The sequence below is a fragment of the Patagioenas fasciata genome, chromosome 1, assembly GCF_037038585.1.
Source record: "Patagioenas fasciata isolate bPatFas1 chromosome 1, bPatFas1.hap1, whole genome shotgun sequence".
In the NCBI taxonomy this organism is placed as follows: Eukaryota; Metazoa; Chordata; class Aves; order Columbiformes; family Columbidae; genus Patagioenas; species Patagioenas fasciata.
The window spans coordinates 108,762,484-108,778,680 of NC_092520.1; the positions used below are offsets into that span (position 1 = coordinate 108,762,484).

General features: G+C 38.6%; 1 protein-coding gene across 4 annotated transcripts in view; it reads right to left on the bottom strand.

The window, feature by feature from the left end:
• CDKL5 (cyclin dependent kinase like 5) overlaps positions 1 to 16,040 on the bottom strand; it is a 130,422-nt gene extending 114,382 nt beyond the window's left edge. For 2 of the 4 annotated variants that reach the window (XM_065857960.2, XM_065857945.2), the window contains exon 1: positions 15,927 to 16,040. The gene's annotated coding sequence lies outside the window, so the exon portion shown is untranslated. Of the gene's footprint in view, positions 1 to 15,571; positions 15,767 to 15,926 lie in introns of those variants that run through there. The other 2 variants (XM_071812592.1, XM_071812595.1) reach the window with 2 other exon arrangements.
• Positions 16,041 to 16,197: the final 157 nt, after the last annotated feature.

Consider the following 16,197-nt stretch of genomic DNA (forward strand, 5'->3'; position numbering starts at 1 on the left):
TATAAAAAAAATATATACTCCTTAACATCATTTGTTTTATTTTCTCATATACAGGAGTACAAAGGAACTGCAATGCTAGAAGTGTAAAGTTTACATAATTATCACTTAATTACTACCAGGCCTTTAGTCTTCAGAAAAAAAGAATACTATCAAGATCATAGCGGGTTTTTATGTCCTAATTAGAAGGACAAAACTGTTAAATGTATAACCAAAAACATACATTATGCAGTTGAACAACTGACTTTTTTCTCCACTTGAACAAATTACATAAAGGACAGCTCAGATTGAGGTGCTTAGAATAGCCCCAAACTAACAGCTTGCTTCTCACAGGAAACCATGTTAAGCAACTATGTTACTAAACAACACACTAACAAAACAAGTGCTTTTCCTTTTCAGAAGATTGGAGTATTGTAACTTAACCTCCAGATAAACACTTTTGAACACTACATGGATTCAGGACTCAAACTGTATTTCATTACAGTGCTGGGGTTGTTATTTTCTTTTGCAGACCAGGAAAAGTTTGGTAATAAATCTCAGTCTCTCTCTGTACAGATAATACGGGTACAGAAGAGTCATGAGAGCCAACTCCTAATATTTGCTACATCTACTTATTAAACAGCCACTGCAAATACACTTGTTAGAACTCAAAGTTCTGTAGTTAATATTCAATAGATATACATTGCAATACCAAAGATTAAGTCTTACGAAAAACACTTAGCCAGATTCCACAAAATCTGCTTATTCTCTAGAAAAAGGACTCCCATCCAAAAATCCCCTTCAACAGTAATTCATCATATAGTCTTAATAATTTCTAGAAGTCAATAGTTAAGCCACTGAAAAACACAAAAAGCCATAATGAACAAAACCAGCAAAATGTGGCAAGTAACACCTTCATTCTCACATTAGAATAATTGTTAATAGATAAAACAATCCCCATTCACTTCCTAGACTTACCTATTCAACATTTGCTGTCCATGGCAGCAATTCTAAAATAGAACCAAGACACAAAAAAGGTGGTCCACTGGAAGACACACTGAGGTCGTAGAAATAAGCAAATTTATTCAAAGCAAATCACAGCACAGAATCATAAAATAGCTTGGGTTGGAAGGGACTTTCAAAGGTCATCCAGTCCAACCCCCTGCCAATGAGCAGGGACACCTTCAACTACATCAAGTTGCTCAGAACCCCATCTAGCCTGGCCTGGAATGTCTCCAGGGATGGGGCATCTACCACCTCTCTGGGCAACCTGTAACAGTACCACGTAAAATAATATCATTAAAATGCATCATTATGTAGTTAGCCATTCAAAATTTCAGCAATATTTCCCAACAAGAAATGACAGCCTGCAAGATTCCATGAAACTGCAACAGAAAACAAAAAAATACAAAACAATTTAAAACATACATTAATCACAAACAAAACCCCTGACACACCATCCTAACCTTCAATCTCTTTAATACAAATGGAAAAAACAGGGAAGAACATAATACCAGAACTTCTAGGGAGAAATTACAACTATCACTCAATAAAGGAGCTCAGCATACTTCAGTATTTTACCTTAAAAGCAGTCTACAACTTAGGGAGTCTTTTGTTTCCGTTTCTATTCAGTAATTTCAAATGTCAAGACAAGATCTCCACAAACCCTACAATTCAAAAGAAGAAAATTCAGAAGTTCCAAACAACTTCCTATATACCAAGATAGGAGCAGTGGCACTCTGAGGTCTGCTCAGAACACCTCACCTTGTGTCATTGACAAAGCTTCAAAATCTATCTAAAATGCCTTCTCAGTATATCCACCAGCAAAATTCATTTCCATTTCAGCTCTACCTATAGATTTCTCAAGTAGAATAGATGAAAACATTTGCTGTTTGTATCCTCCAGCTCTGATTAAATTAAGTTGTGCCTCAACTGCAAGGAACATAATACAGGGATAGTGTACAGTATATCAGTAGAGGAGAGGAAATCATATTTATTATTTTGCAGAAGGGCTACTTGATGATCATATTCTTTAACTAAAGGAATCATCACAAATAAGTGTCAAAGAAAATGCTGACCACTTTTTTACCTTAAAACTGTATAAACAACAGCATATAAATATTGGTGCATGAAAGAACAAAGGCACCAGACTGAATAGGACAAAGCAATAACAGTGAAAACCACATAGCAAGTCCCAGTACAGCCCAGGACATTCTCAGTTTCTACCAAAATGCATAAGTATGATGTTTTCTCAAATTTTGCTCCCATTTGTATTACTCCAACTTGTTTCACAAACCTCTTAAAATAAGACATGCAAATAAATAGACCCATTCAAGGAATTCAAAGTATTGTTTCAGGTCATGCTCAGCACAACTAGTTATACAGCATGGATCTCAAAAACCACGTCTATTTATCAATTTTTTCCAAATTTACTATATTTTATTTACTCCACTTAATGTATCTGAACAACTACCTACAGTCATTTAGTCCATGGCACACAATACTACCAAAACTCCTTGAAGGCACAAGGATAATGAAAAAACACATGTTAAATGCTTACTTGATGTCCCATAATTTTGGAAAAATTTAAAACAAAAAAGGTCAGACTACTTGTTTGCTAAAACTGACTCTCAAAAGTTCTGACCAAAGAGATACAGTTTTCAACATATAACACATGCATGTAAATAATTATTAACTATCTGGCAATTTAACTATTCCACACTATCCAAGGATCAAGTCCTATTTTGACCTAATCATTTTGTTTTGAAAGGGAAGGTTCATAAGGACATACGTTTAACATTGTTTAGATTTTAGTTCAAGTATGACATGTTCACAATATTTTAGAAGCACAGTAACTTGAACCAAAATAAGTGTTAGTCAGCAGCTGCACACTAGAACTCTTATTCACCCAGAATTTAGTCCGGTCGTGACCTTGATTTATATTCTACTTTGTTTAGCACTCCAATCACAGCTGTACCCTACATAACTACCACCAGCACACATACAGTGTTCTCTTACCCTGCTACTGGTATCTTAACTCAAAAATCAATCTGGAAACTTATTTTGCATGTTTTTCCTTCAAGAGGATTACATTTCTCCTAGGTACTGCACTGCAATTGCTCAATGCTTGCTTTCATAGTTTTTTTTTCAGATGAGTTTGAGTCTACATTTCTCCTCCAATTATTTGGTTTTGCTATTAAGTGGCAGTATTATTTTCCTCAGGTGGAATTATTAGAAAGCATCTTAATGAGTTATAACAACTATAAAACTGACAAGTACAACATACATTACTGTATTCTGTATAGGTAAGGAACAATGTTCAAAAGAGTATGTCCACTTGTCTTCATTTAATCAGAGAAAAGGGAAAAACACTTATCAAAATGAAGAAGCTAACAGAAAAAATAATATGGTAATCACATATTCCAGCAGAAGATGTCCTTGAAAATTATTTTAAAACCTTCTCTTCATACTGCAGTATTCTGTATACCTTTTGGATAATTTCTCTTTAGTTCATGTATTTTTGAGGCATATTTAAAGGCCAAAAATTTCAATATGATCTGTGGCCTTCATACAAATGCTTTTGCTAAAAAAAAAAAAAAATCAGGAAAAAAAATAAGCTGTTAGCATGTTTCTTAAACATGTATCAAATGTACAAAAGGTATATTCCCTGTATGAAAAAAAAAAAATCCAGTATTTTCCTAATATCAATACATCACCATTGGCAGTCCCACATAAAGTACAATAAATGACCATAAAAGTGCTCCACATGAGACTCTGTGGCATACGGTAAAACTAGGAACAGCAGGAAGACATCCCTAAAAGCCGCTTTTTAGCCAAGCTGGATTAAGTACAGTACAAAATAAGGCTTTTGTAATTTAAAACCTGATTTGGTAACAAATAATTTAACAGTTTGATGTATAATAATATTGTAGAGCATTAAGAGTACATTTTGTACATTTTTGTACTCTTAGAGTCAATCTTAAAGCAAACATCACAGGAAATTCTCTACCCTGCAAATACTTGTGTGCCCAGCATCATTTGCTCTTCTACCACTAGCCCTACAGAACCTAAACATGAGCATCTACTACGCTACAGTAATATACTTGTGCTTGTACTTGCAAAATGTAACTACACAGAAGTATTTTCATGCAAGTGTTACGATATCTTAAAAACAATCTTGGCTTTTGATATTTCACTTCTAGATTTGAAGTCCAAGTTAAGGCATAAATAACGCTGCTTCTGCTGTGGTATCATGATGAAAATATGTTCTATAAACTACCAGGCATTGGCAGACATTAAACAATTCACATCACGTTCAAATTTATTTCTGGTTTTCAGCAGAGGAACTTCACCACCACAGTCTACCATATGTAATGAATATGAAAACCTACAATTTCTTTTCATCTGCTCCTCAGTTCCTCAACAAAACGTTAAAGTCTATTAGACAAGGGAAAGGAATTTAGAGAAAATTCACCATCCATCTCACAAACGCAATTGATTCTAAAGGTCCACTTTAATGTTCATCTATCATTGCACCTGAAATAAAATCCAATTATTTCAACTTCACAGGTGGACTGGATTTTCATCCCAAGAGAGAGAAATGAGACATGAAATGGTAAAAAAAGCCCATAAATTAACATCACACAAATATACATGCTACATGCAGAGCTGTCAAATCCTACACTCTGAATATTAAACTGAATCTGCAGCTCCCTGGCTGAAGCCTTTAACACGATGTATCCTCTCAAACTTGTGCAGCACAGCACAAGGACCACTATCCACTGAATAATTCCACCTTTGGGCAGTACAGCTGGCCCAGGCAGTGCTTCATCTCAAGCAGGAAGGCTCAGTGCTAGTGGGAGCCCTGTCCACAGGGGCAACTTCTCACCACAGCCTTGTGCCAGACCCTTCTCCATCACATGACCCAGCATAAGGCACACAGTCTTCCATGAGACCCAGTACACAAGTCTTCCATGAGACCCAGTACACAAGTCTTCCATGAGACCCAGTACACAAGTCTTCCATGAGACCCAGTACACAAGTCTTCCATGAGACCCAGTACACAAGTCTTCCATGTCAGGGCTTCAAAGCAGATAAAAATCTGCAAAAGTGCTCAACAAAATAGTCCCATCTTCATCCCTGCTCCCATCCCACTACTGCAACCCTGCTTCCACTATTTAATTCTTGGCATTGTATGGAAAATCAGCTTTAAGGATAGGAAAGATATCAGATTTTCCTTTCTAAGTAGTAGTTATCATTCACAATGGGTAGAAGAAACTAGAAGTGGGCATTTATCTGCACAGCAACTTCCATAAGCACAAATTAGGATGAGGGTCCCACCATACAGCCTCTACCCTCAAGATTCAACAGTGCAAAACACACTCTAATCTTCATGCACTACATGCCATACACCATCAACCTTGTACGTTTTATACTACAAGCCATTCCACAAATCTGGGGTATGCATATTTGTTGGATAGTAAAGGTGCTTAGGGCTCCACAGCCTGTGCATTTTGGTGGGGACTGTTCTGTTGTAACTACTGCTGTACTTTACAAAGAAAGAAGAGAAAAAAAAATAAAACCAATGATCAAAATCAGGAAGTGAGCAAGGAGTTATATTAAATTGTAAGCAATACAAGAAATATCCAGAAAAGTTTGATAGTCATGAAGTAAATGCTACAACTATTGTTAACAAAGTCTTCAAAAGTCTGAGATATTAAAAAAGAACTAGTATTTAAAAAAATATATAGCTTTTGATTTTAGACTGGAAAAGTAAATTTACTAAACTGTTTATTCATATTTTCTGTAATTGAACAAGCTTTTTTTCCCCTAGCATTGAAGCTTTATGTAATCTAATTATTTAAAAGGACAGCATACCTCCTCTTTGCTGATTTCTTTAAGGAAGAGCAAGCTAACAAGCTTGATCTGTCATTCCATTTTCAGTGAAATAGCCAACAATAGCTCAAATGTTATTTTAAGTGAATAAAACTGGAACAGTCAAACAAAAGGTCACCCATTTTCCTGGTGTGGAAAAATACAGACTAGGCCTCCTGTCCTCCCAGGGCTGTTCAGTACTTTGTATCATCAAAGCCAAGCAGACTTTGGCCTTAATACAAATACCTTCCTATCTTCCCTCATCCATACATATTATTTGCAGCACAATTTTAGTCACTGTATTTTATGGTGACTTGTATAAACAACTTTGATTTTCTTAAAAAAAAAAAACAACCAAACAAAATCACACCACAAAACCAACACACACAAAACCACACACCACCACATCTCCCAGTCTCCAAACATAGAGTTAAAGCAATCTAAAGTTTCAAGTAAATTCATTACAAATATATACAGATAATTTTTTTTTCTGCAAGATACATCGCATAATCAGTCAACAGAAGCAACTGAAAAACAACTAGGTTAACAGAAGTAAGGTCATGATTTTTTTCAAATAGGCTCTTCCCTCACAGAGCTTCAGGTAAGTAAAATGTCAATATGTATAGAATTTACTGAAACAGATTTAACGATCTCCAAATGACAGAAATAGCTATTTGGTTAGGAAAAGCAGAGTCAAGGTTCACCTTCTGAAAACACTGTTTTGTTACTACTACTGTGGGCATCCCACACTATCACCTTCATACTGAAATCTGGTTTTATTTATAACAGTAGTAGAATTTTTAAAGAAAGTCCAGCAACTCCTTTATTGTGTTGCAGTTTCAGAACTCCTGAAATTCTAAACTGAACATTTCAGCTATCCACGTTTGTCAAGAAGTATTTCAGTGATTTCCATTTGTTTTGCTGTGCTACAGCACCTCTTTTCTCTCTAATCCCCCTCTGTTCTATATCTGAGGTTCGATGTTTGAAGTTCCTCCTGGTTGGTTGTCACTCTTCTTCCTGCATCAAGTTCAGATTTCTGTCACTGATTTTGTAGGATATGTACAACCTCTTACCCACGTACATCAGATAACATGTTTTCTATTCCACCTACAATTCTCACCTTTTACTGGCTCTTTATGATAGATTTCAACTGAGCAGCTCTCCCCTCATTTCCTTTAAAGATAGGAGATTCTTTAAATTTTGGCACAATTTCCATCAGGCAATGTCAAACAGATCACCCACAATATCTCTGGGTCCCATGATCACCTATGAGAGTACCCTTACTCTCCTCCCCAAATTACTGTCCCTGTGATGTCCCTCCCATTATGCACAACTCAATAACCCATCACATCAGCTTCACATCTCTCTACTTTACACACTGGCTTGGCAAAAGGCAACAAATGCTATGATCATGTATTACTACAGGCTGATTGCAGCAACACAGAGCAGAGTTCCCCCCGACTCTCACCCAGTCTCTTCTCTAACCATCTGCCCGTTTCCATAAGACCTGTATGTCTGCAAGAGAGCTGGAGAACACTGCCCCTTCTGGCAAAGTCGACTAGAAATTGAACAAGTGGTTCAGAAGTTACTGGGCAGGGTGGGAAAACAGGCTAATGGACAGATGGATGGACAGATGGAACAATTGCATAAGCAACCTTCCCTCAAACCAAAATAAAACTCTGAAGTCCCACCTGTTCCACAAAGCATTTCAGCAGCACTAGCCACTCCTCACTTCAAGGTTTTCTGTTTTATAATAGGCTATACTGCATAAAGCAGCAGTTTTAGTCTATGGACTTAACAGATCAACACACTACTGACTGTACATCACGATGTACAGCTCCAGCATTCCATAAATAACTGTCTTTAAACACAAGCTGTACCCAAAGAAGATTTCACAGTTAAAGAGAAAAATAACGGTTGCATAAAAACGTTATAATGGCATGTAATTTAAAACATCATAATAATAATGAAAAAAAGAAAGGATAAAGAAAACACAAGACTTTGGGGTGGGGTTTTTTGGGTTGGTTTTGTGTGTGTGTGCCTTTTTTTTTTTTAAGAAGTAAAAATAAAGACTACTACCAATTAAAGGATCTGCAAAGGCGTCTTGCATTTCAACAGCCTAAGATCGTGTGAAGGGATAGAAAAGAAGCTGTGCTAGATGAACAGATGGATCAGGAAAGTGTGAAGAGGTCCATAAGGTAGACTCAAGTTTTTCAAGCATGAAACTTCTGAAGTGAGCATAGACTCATAGATATTTTCATACAAAGATTAGTTAAGGTGAGGGATTTTGGAGGTTTCTTTGTTTTGTTTTGTTTTTTTTTAAAGCTTATGGATGTAAGTAGATAACAGCATATTACATGTACATATTCAATGTGGTGGACTTCGGGATATTGCAATTCCATCCTTGCCTAACAAGCAAGGAAAGAGAGACTCACATTTTTGCAAAGGTTAAGTAAACAACCAGACAGCGATGTTGTGGATGTGGCAGATTAAGAGCAGAAACTAACAAAGGGGGAAAATGAGAGTCAAAAAGAGAAAACAAACAAAACCAAGCCAACAACAACAACAAAAGTACCTGCTTGCACCAAAGACCTTTACTTCCTTTTACCTGGAATTCTCTTTTCAATCGCTCAACAGAAGATAGTACAGCAGTATCACTAAAATGAGTCAGGCATAGCAAGAAGCGGGGCAGGGGAAAGGTGCTTTGGAGAGAGACGAATAATTTAATTTTACACAACTTTTTCCTAGTGACATTTTAGGAGTAGATATATTTTTAGGAAAATACTGCTTTTGAGCAGCAGGTCTAACTAGACAACCTCCTGAGGTCCCTCTTCCATCCCTGATGTCAAGTATCACTTCAAAGTACCTCAAGCAATTCTATTAAAAAGAGCAGCAGAGTTGGAGAGCAAGTATCCTATATTTATTAATAGATTTAGCCTCACCTCACTGAACATCCATCTTGAAATAAAAAAGGATACCATTAAAAAAAGTGAATGTTCTAAGGTTCACAACTGAAAATTATTAACATCTATTGTCACTGCTATGACAATTGCCTACTCTTTGACTAATAGGCAGCTCTAACTTTTAGATGAATAGTTCTATACATAAGCAACCCATTAGCAAATTGAACTTCTTTTTCTCTCAAGTGGTGCATAACAAAAAGCAAACTTGTTCTAAGTTATCATAAATCTATGCCGATCCCCTATTTTTCATCCTCAAAGTATATTCTAATAACACAGAAAACACTTAAAAGCTGCCAGTACATCTACCAACTATTTTGAACAACATGAAATTGATATATCAATTGAGATGCGACATTAAAACCAGTTTAATATACTGAATGAGGTGCTGTATGTTTTGACAGTTTTAAGATTTCTTCACCTGTGAAGGGAGTCACATAAAAACTAGTCAGATGTGCCCCAATCTCACATACACCTCTCTATAAGCAATAGAACTCAAGTTGAACATATGTTTAACCTACTACATGTGCACAAATATTTGCAGAGAGGGCTGAAGTGACTCCAGGGAAAAAACATGCTGCCAAGTGTTCAAAATAAAAAGCAGAAGAGCAAACTTGTCCTGCAATTTGTTTTCAGTTACTGTAAAGTTTTTACTAAACACAGCAGGTTAACCGGAATTTCAAACAAGTATAATAGCTCTGATAAGAAATGCTTCATGAAGAGCTATGACACATCCTCACCTTCCATGGACCTTAGGTTTGCTACTACTATTTCCAAAAATGCAACCTATAAAAAACCTCACCACCTTGGAAGATGCGGAACAATCAAACTACACCACACTTATTCATGGAAAGCTGCTCTAATAAACCTGCAACTAACATAACATGCTTCAGCATGCAAGATACTCTTACCAGACATAGTGAAATTTGTTCTAAGAGCTAGCAGAGAGGAATATCCAAATCCTTCCAGCAAGCTTTTCGAGCTTATCTATTACAGGACTCTCATCAGAACATGGTTCTCTCTTTGCCACCATCCAGAAATGTTGTGCAGATGAAAAGGGAAGAGAGAGAAAAAGAGCAATGCACACCACCAAGCATCGTGAGCCTGCAATATTCAGGGCACGCTGGACCTTCTGCTCTACCAACACCAGCGGAGTGCTGAAGCACACATAAGCAAACCCAGGGAGTTTGAGAGATGTGAATTGCATAAAAAAAGTAAATATTACCTTCTTACAACTGGGAAGTACAGCAACAAGTAGGAAGCCTATAAACACAAATTTACCATGTTCTCAAGTTTAATTCAAAAGTTTCTATGCTTTAAAAATACATTAATACAAAGTCCCACTTGCTAGTAGAAAGCTTAAAGGAGTTTCTAGCTGGCAGTTGTTCTGCGGCCATGAAATCAGATTGTTCTAACAAGTCAAAATGTCACCCAATCTACCAGACGCTGGCCAAACAGAAAGATCTACCTTCTCAAGGTCAGAAAGGGATGAGTTGGTAAAGCAGTGAACTGATACACATTCAACCAGCTATTCACTTACTTCATACATAAGCAGAACTTTACAGCTGAGTAGTTGCTCATTTCAAAAGCATTAAGGTCACTCAAAGTAAGCCAAACACACTGAAGAACTCTTGAGATAACAGGCCAGATAGCTACTCCATATAATCATCAATTCAATAGGAGCTTAAGAAAAAACAAAACAAAACACACACACACAAAAAAAAAAACACACCAAAAAACAAAACACAACCACACACACACAAAACTATTTCAAGGTCACAACAGCTTCTATGACTTTGAAAACTATCAGCTTCCTCACAAACACAAGGGTGTCACAATTAGTTGTTAGATGATATCAGCCAAAATATATTTAAAAGGAACTAAGCTAAATAAGAATTCTGCCCTACAAATAAACCATTCTAAGTGTCAACCATGAGTCTGAATTCACTAATAAGTGTATAGCTCCTAATAGCTCCTACCTGATGACTTTTAAACACTGACACCTACCTATGAAAACAAGTGGAGGGGATTAAAAAAGTTTAGTTTTCATATTCAAGCTCCAATAATTATTTTTTATACTTAGAAAATAAATATTTGAGTCTACTGAACAGCAGACAGTAATAGAATTCACCAAAATAATGGAGTTCTATGTGGCTGGCATAATGAGGATTCAGTTAAGAGCTGATGCACCTTTTGTTTTTCTTTTTCCAGATAACAGATTTGGGTTTTTTGGTTTGTTGGCTTTTTCTTGAACTGATGCACCTTTTATTTTTCTTTCAGATAATAGATTTGGGTTTTTTTGTTTGTTGGCTTTTTCTTCCCTGCCCCCCCCCCCCTTTTTTTTTTAAATATTGTCAGGCAAGTATTCCTCATGAATGCCACCCACTGCAAGATTACATTATTTTTCCAAAATAAGGGTCAGTGTTAAATGAAGTTATCCTATTGTTAAAAACACATCGACTAAAGGATCAATTTTCAAGACATTAATGGGCAATTCCAACACTAGAAGGTTCAGCCATCTCAGATAGTGAATACAAATTTGAAGCCAAACTGCAACACACTAACATCTCTTCTGAAGCAGTGTTAGAAAAGATAATTCTAATAGCACTAAAGCAAGAATTAAAAGCTTCTGGAGACCTAAACACTTCAGTATCACAGGTAAGTATTATAGAAAGTCATCATTTATTAACTGCAGCTATCTATTTATTCCATACACATTTTCCTCATTTTAAGACACAGCAATAGATTATTTTGACTCCACAGCAACTAGATATAACTTAGGTATCAATCTTCATATGAACAGAGGAGCAGAACACAGCACTAACTTGAAAGCCTATACACTCATTTCTGGAAGTTATTTCGCCTCAATAAAACAAGCATGGAAGTTCTCTGAAGTCTAGCCTATTCCTATGAAATTCTCTTGGTTGCCCCAGAGAAGGAAGAAAAAAAATACATGCAATATTTCTATAGCAACAGAGTTTAAGACACGCAGAACCTTTAAAATTTATTTTGTTTCTTCATCGTGATTCCATCAAGATATTTAACGCAATTATTTTTGCTATGTTGAAGTATCTTATTTAACACAGTGACAAAGAAATATATTATCACATTCTAAATAAAAAAGCTTATTTTTAAAAGCTGAATACATTAGTGTTGTGAACATTCAGAAGTTTAACATTTTTCCTTCATCCATATTTAATATTATGAAACTGAACAGACTTGGCAAGAGGGCTGATGTTTTAACAGTGATTTCCTCAGTTTACTTTTATATTGTTTTGATGCTCCTTTTAATTTATATAACGAAATTAATTCTTACTGCTTCTGATGCAGAAAGCTGGTATTACCACTCACAAACAAATCTCCATCTAAGTACTGATGTATTACAGTTAGAATACAGAATTTGGAACCAGGAAATAAATTCTATTACTCATTACGTTACACACAGTCTTTAGTGACAGTAAGTCACTGATCATTCTCATGTCTTGATGTTCTGATGGAAAAAACAAGATAAAAATCTAGAGTTGCAAGGTTTAGCTCACGAGTGGTGCTAAAATTCTTTAAAATTCTCAATTAGACGTTATGATACACGTAAGGCATTCTTATTCCTTTCACATGATGAGCACACACTTCGCAATTACTTCATTTATCCCCCGTGTCAACACATTTTCAGGGTAGCTCCTTCTCATTACTGCTTCATGACCTATGTTCATGCTCTACTCAGAGTAAGCATATAAGCTCAAGAAAATTCTCATAAATAAAAATTTGTATCTTACCCAGAGCTTAAATAATACCTAGGAAAACCACTGGTTGATTGGTTTTTGGTTCTGTTCTGTTTTTTCCAGATTTCTTCTACTGAATGTTTCGTGTTCAATAGAGAGAAAGCTAATGCTTATATGCGAACAGTTTTCAAGAGCATCCATATATAGTCAGTATTATTAAAAGCTATTTTTATAACAGCACTGAACTGGCTTTTTGTTATATATAGGGAAAGGGTGTTTTCTGCATACAGAAATTATTCTCTTATGTCACCTTGTACTTGCAGTCTTAGGTTTCCTCCCACTCACATAGTCCTGCTCCATACAACAGAAATAGCCTCTGCTAGTGCCAAAGCACAGTGACACTACAGTCAATTATACCAGTGCTTCGGTAATAGTTTCCAACAGATTAACCCAAACCTCTTTAGACAAAAAAAAAAAAAAAAAAGAATCACTCTATATCAACCATAAAACTTCTTACATTTTCCTGTCACTATTTCACTAGTTAAAAAGGCTTATGAAACCAATATTCTCAAGGGTTTTGTTAGGAAAACTGAGCTACAGTAAACATTTCAGTATTTGAACCTCAAAATGTATTTTTTTCCCTCGCCATTAAACTAAACTGAAAAGATCTATGAGAACATCAGGATGGATCTGCAATTCCCTTGTTTCGACACTTCAAATCTTGAAAACTGAGCCAGAGCAGATCAGCTACAACACTAACAGCCTTGTTACAACTCTTGTTTTAAAGTCAGACAAAAGGAATCAAAATGTATTTCCAGTTTCAGCTTCTATAAAGCTCAATTTTAAACATTTTAAAGAATATTTAACATAAAACAACAATGGGTTATGTATCATATTCATTAAAATTGTCAACATTCAATTAAAAATCAGGCGTAATGCAAGTATTTTTTACATGAGGATTTTTGAACAATGCTAACTGCTTTCAACTGTAGGTCTAAGCACTGGCTGAAATTAATTCATGAGATCTAGTTCCAAAATATGGTATAGCACTTGCTTCTTGCAGCACTTGGTAGCTACAGCTTTAGATTGACCCTCTTTCCTGTAAACTATGGTTCTTCACCAATTGTAATACATCATCCAGTTTTTCTGTGTGTCAGAAAAATCTAAGGGGTTAAAACACAGCAACAAAGATTTTGATAAAATTTTGATTTAAACCCCTAAATACTACAGTTTTAGGTAAATACTGACATTTAAACAAGTCCACACTCCTGGGAGTTAATCAATGCAGGGGCTTCCTTAGGCAGAGAGCCTTCTTGCAGAACATCTTGCTGTAAGTACAAAGGGGGAGATTTTGCTTCCTATTGCCAAAGGAGCATAATTAGAGAAATCCTAAACACCCACACAACTAGATGTAGTATTTAAGTCTGTACAATAGAAAAAGCCAATACTTCTATTACTCAATGCATCTATTAAAATGGTGCTTTGTGTTAATAAGAGACTTAACCGCTCCCCCCTTTTTTTTCCCCCCAACTGCATATTTCTTCACTGTTAAACCAGCACAGACACACAGTAGAACAAGAAAAATCCTAAAGATTGTGTTTTAGGCAAACTCAACAGACTATGCAAAATGTTAGTTTTGAGACCCTTATACTGAGATCTGGGGGAAAAAAAATAGTTAGTGTTCTCATAGATAGTAAAATGAAATGAGAATTGTAGATTGTACTACCCAAGAAGCCATTATCAACTGGCAATATACAACTTGATCACTCATTATACCGGACACCAGTGGTACTCAGTGTCTCTCTAAAAACAGCAGAGAAGCATGAACACAGCAAAAGAAACTAGCAGGACCATTTTAAACTTCTCTCCTACAACCCTGCAGAACCTGAAGGCCATTCATGTTCTGCATCTATCAGTATGCCAATGGATCTTCTCAGCCCTCCTCTGTTTTATATCCTCTCACAGCCTATTTGAGATGTTCCAAAGCTTTGCTAAACAAATACGTATTTACAATAAATAAGAATTCTCCCAGATACAACTGTAGACTAATGTATTACCATCTTGACAAGTCTACTAAGTAGAAGTCAGGTAACAGCTTCCTCAGCCAAGGCACAGCACATAGGAATTTGCATGATCATTACTAATTTCACTATGGCAGTTTCACACTGTTGCTGTTCCAGACAGCTACCTGCCGCAGCAATGGTAGGCAGTACACGATGCGGACAGAAGGAGGATCTCCGAGAGCAAGGCTAGAGTAGTTCAGCAACAGCATGCAGAATCCTCACATACACCACAGTGAATGGAATAGGAACAGAGCTTCTTGCTTCCCCAGCTCAGGCAGAGGCACTGCTGCAAACACACAAAACCCCGCTTGAAAAAAAAATCCTTTTCCCTAGTCCTAGTCCAAGGATAGCAACCGAGTTTCTCCTGCTCACCGATCAATATAAAAGGTGAAACCCGAGAGCAGAATCAAGGAATAGCCCAGCAATGGGAATCCCGGCATCCCTCTCGTTCCTAGTGGCTCAAACTGAGGCACAGCTGCCTCTCCTGGGTGTTGTCCCCTCTGATGCTCTCCATCACCACCCACCTACCTGAGAACAACTAGTGTATTTTCTCATAACTAGCACAGAAAATGCACAAGCCCAGCAACAGTGCGACTGATTTAAAAATAAAACACAAACAAACAAAACCACCAGAAAAGCAGATGAACGCTTCTTCCCTCAAATCATAATAATTTAAGGAGTATCTTTTTAGGAAAAGGCAGGAGCGCTGCCAGCCAGAGGGAAGGGCTGTGAGGGAGGAAGCGGGCAGAGCCAGCGCAAGACAAGGAACACGAGCGGAATCCCACAGGCGGCCGCCCCCCCGCCGCCACCTCCCGGGGCACCTCAGTCAAACCACCGCCAGAGGGGCCGAGAAGGGTCCACGCCCGAGGGCTCCGCGCTCCCCACCCCTGAGAGGGGCGGCAGGCGGACACCGCGCCGCCGCCAGACCCCACTGGGCACCGGGGCCTCGCCCTCTCGGCTCCCCGCCGACCGACCACACCTGAGCTGCAGAGCGGGGCGCGGCGCTTGCCCTCCGGCGGAGACACCCACCGGGCCCGCTCCCGCCACAGCAGCGCCAGGAAACGGCTCCCAGCGGGATGGGGGGGAGGTAGAACAGGCGGGCGGCGGCCGCCCAACGGCAGTGTGGCCGCCAGTGGCGGGGGTTGCGCGGCTGGCCGTTGGTCGGGGGGAGGGACGGAGCCGAAGGAAAGGCGGTGAGGCGCGAGGCTGCCCCGCCGCAGCAGCGAGAGCCCGGCAGGCGGGAGGAGGTGGCGGGAGGAGGTGGCAGGAGAGGGCGGCAGAGGGCAGGAGCGACCCCCACCCAGCGCTGGCCCGGCCCCGCGCAGCTCCCCTACCTCCGCTCCGGCGCTGGCGCTGCCGCTGCTCGCCGTACACCCGGCGGCGCGCGCTCACCCGCCCGCCACCGCCCCCTCACTTCACTCCCCCGGCCGCCGCCGTCCCTCCCTAACGCGGCGCCCAACCGACCCCACTAGCCACCTGACCCCGCCCCCAAGCCCGCACTGACATCTCCTCCCACCAGTAGCAGAGGAGAGAGCTCGCCACAGGGCCACGCCCACACTCTTCTGGACCAATAGAAACTAGCCATGAGCATCTCTCGCTCTCTCA